General features: G+C 47.3%; 1 pseudogene; it reads right to left on the bottom strand.

Moving 5' to 3' along the window:
• LOC143121436 (uncharacterized) overlaps positions 1–1584 on the bottom strand; it is a 2990-nt pseudogene extending 1406 nt beyond the window's left edge.
• Between the last annotated feature and the right edge of the window lie 961 nt (positions 1585–2545).

The raw sequence follows: 2545 nt of genomic DNA, 5'->3' as shown, positions 1-2545 counted from the left end.
GAGCAGGGTTGAGAGAAGCTTTCTTAAGTAACGGTGTTACCCGGGCCATTTTGAACGCTGTTGGAAATGTGCCGGAGGTTAGCGAGGCATTGATCACGTGTGTGATAGCTGGTGCGATGGTCGGGCTGATGGACTGAAGTAGGCTCGTAGGTATAGGGTCCAGCGAGCATGTGGTAGGACGGCTGCATGTCAGGAGTCTAGATACTTCATTCTCGGAGAGAGGCGTGAATGCTGAAAAAGATGATCTGAGGTTGTAGGAGTGCGGTATCTGAGTCGGATGCGTTGAGTGGGCATGTAGAGAATTGACTGCTGATTGCCGCCACTTTGTTTGTAAAAAAGGAGGCGAGGGTATCTGCAGTAAGGCTGGATGGAGGAGGAGGCATCTGAGGGTTGAGTAGCGATTTGAAGGTTGAAAAAAGTTTTCGAGTGTCTGTAGCACTATTGATTTTGTCATTGTAGAAAGCCGTCTTAGCAGCAGTGATGCTGGCTGAGAAGGAGGCCAGGAGTGTCTGGTAGTTTTTGAGGTCATCAGTTAGTTTGGATTTGTGCCATTTCCTCTCCGCGGCTCTGAGTCTGGTGCGCTGCGATCGGAGGGTATCATTTAGCCATGGATGAGAGTGTTTGGATCGAGCTGGCCTTGTGGTAAGAGGGCACAGCTCGTCTAGACACGAGCTCAGTGTGGAGCAGAGCGAGTCTGTGGCCTCATTAACCTCCAGAGAGGAGAAGGTGTTGAGTGGAGGTAGACCGGAGGCAACCACAGAGGAAAAGTGCGTTGGAGACAGGTTCCGGATGTTGCGGCGGAACGTGACCATCGGCTGAGGAGCCGGAGGCTGTTCTGTCAGGCTGACGTTGAACTGGATGAAGAAGTGGTCAGAAAGATGGAGAGACGTCACCGTGAGGGTGTCTGCGCTGCAGTTCCGAGTGAAGATCAAGTCAAGCTCTTTGCCAGCTTTGTGTGTCGGTGGGCTTTGAACCAGTTTGAGGTCAAAGGAGTGGATCAGGGCCAAAAAGTCCGCTGAGCCTGGGGCATCTAAGTGGATGTTGATATCGCCGAGAAGAAGAAGCGGACAGTCATGCTCAGGGATGGAGGACAGCAGAGTGTCAAGTTCATCCAAAAAGTCGCCTAGTTGGCCTGGAGGGCGGTAGATGACCAGCACGTAGAGTTTTGCTGGGGCGTTCACTGTGATGGCATGGAATTCGAATGAGACATTTGTTTGAAGGCAGTAGCGGGGTGAATTTCCATTTGTTGGAGATCAGCAGGCCCGTCCCACCTCCTCGTCCAGATAGGCGAGGGGTGTGGGATAATGTAAGGTTAGTGGAGAGTGCAGCCGGGGTGGCTGTGTTCTCTGGTTTGATCCAAGTCTCAGTGAGAGCAAGGAGTTCCAATGAGAGGTGGTTGGCATAGCCAGCTATGAAGTCTGTTTTGTTGACTGCGGATTGACAGTTCCACAAGCCCATGGAGAAGGAGGTTTCTGTAGGTGAGGACCGTTTAAGTTGCTGTAGGTTAAGGCGATTTCTGCCCCTTTTGGCATGATGCCGTTTTATGTGATGGCCGGTGATAACAGATATGGTGGAATGGCACATTTTTGCCTTTGTCGGCGCCTGTGCTCGGTGAACTTGCACAGGACTTGTAACCGGAGGGTTGCCGGTTCGAACCCCGACCAGTAGGCACGGCTGAAGTGCCCTTGAGCAAGGCACCTAACCCCTCACTGCTCCCCGAGCGCCGCTGTTGTTGCAGGCAGCTCACTGCGCCGGGATTAGTGTGTGTGTGAGAATGTGTGTGTGCATGTGTGTGTTTCACTAATTCACGGATTGGGATAAATGCAGAGACCAAATTTCCCTCACGGAATCCAAAGAATATATATACTATATACTATACAAACATTACCTCATTATATATACTATATACTACACAAACATTACCTCATTATATATACTATACACTACACAAACATTACCTCATTATATATACTATACACTACACAAACATTACCTCATTATATATACTATACACTATACAAACATTACCTCATTATATATACTATACACTATACAAACATTACCTCATTATATATACTATATACTATACAAACATTACCTCATTATATATACTATACACTACACAAACATTACCTCATTATATATACTATACACTATACAAACATTACCTCATTATATATACTATACACTATACAAACATTACCTCATTATATATACTATATACTACACAAACAAGCCTCAGTGTGAGTGTGAGTCTGTGTGTGCTTGCGTGCATGTGTCCGTGCGTATGTGTGCGTGTGTGTTTGTATGCGCGTGTGTGTGTGTTTGTGTTTGTGTTTGTGTTGGTCCCGGATGGTTCCGTAGCCTCTTTCAACGGCATACGTGTTCATCTGTAGTCTAAGCTTACTGTCAAGACCTGTCACTACACTACCCAGAAAGCATTGAGACTGTCAAGACCTCTCACTACACTACCCAGAAAGCATTGAGACTGTCAAGACCTCAGTCACTACACTACCCAGAAAGCATTGAGACTGTCAAGACTACA

Source organism: Alosa pseudoharengus, unplaced genomic scaffold, assembly GCF_046254945.1.
Source record: "Alosa pseudoharengus isolate Yale_2024_CS ecotype anadromous, Long Island Sound unplaced genomic scaffold, YU_APseudo_1.1 YU_APseudo_1.1_scf_13, whole genome shotgun sequence".
Taxonomy (NCBI): Eukaryota; Metazoa; Chordata; class Actinopteri; order Clupeiformes; family Clupeidae; genus Alosa; species Alosa pseudoharengus.
The sequence above is the reverse complement of the archived record's forward strand: the minus strand, read 5'-3'. Positions and strand labels throughout refer to the sequence as shown.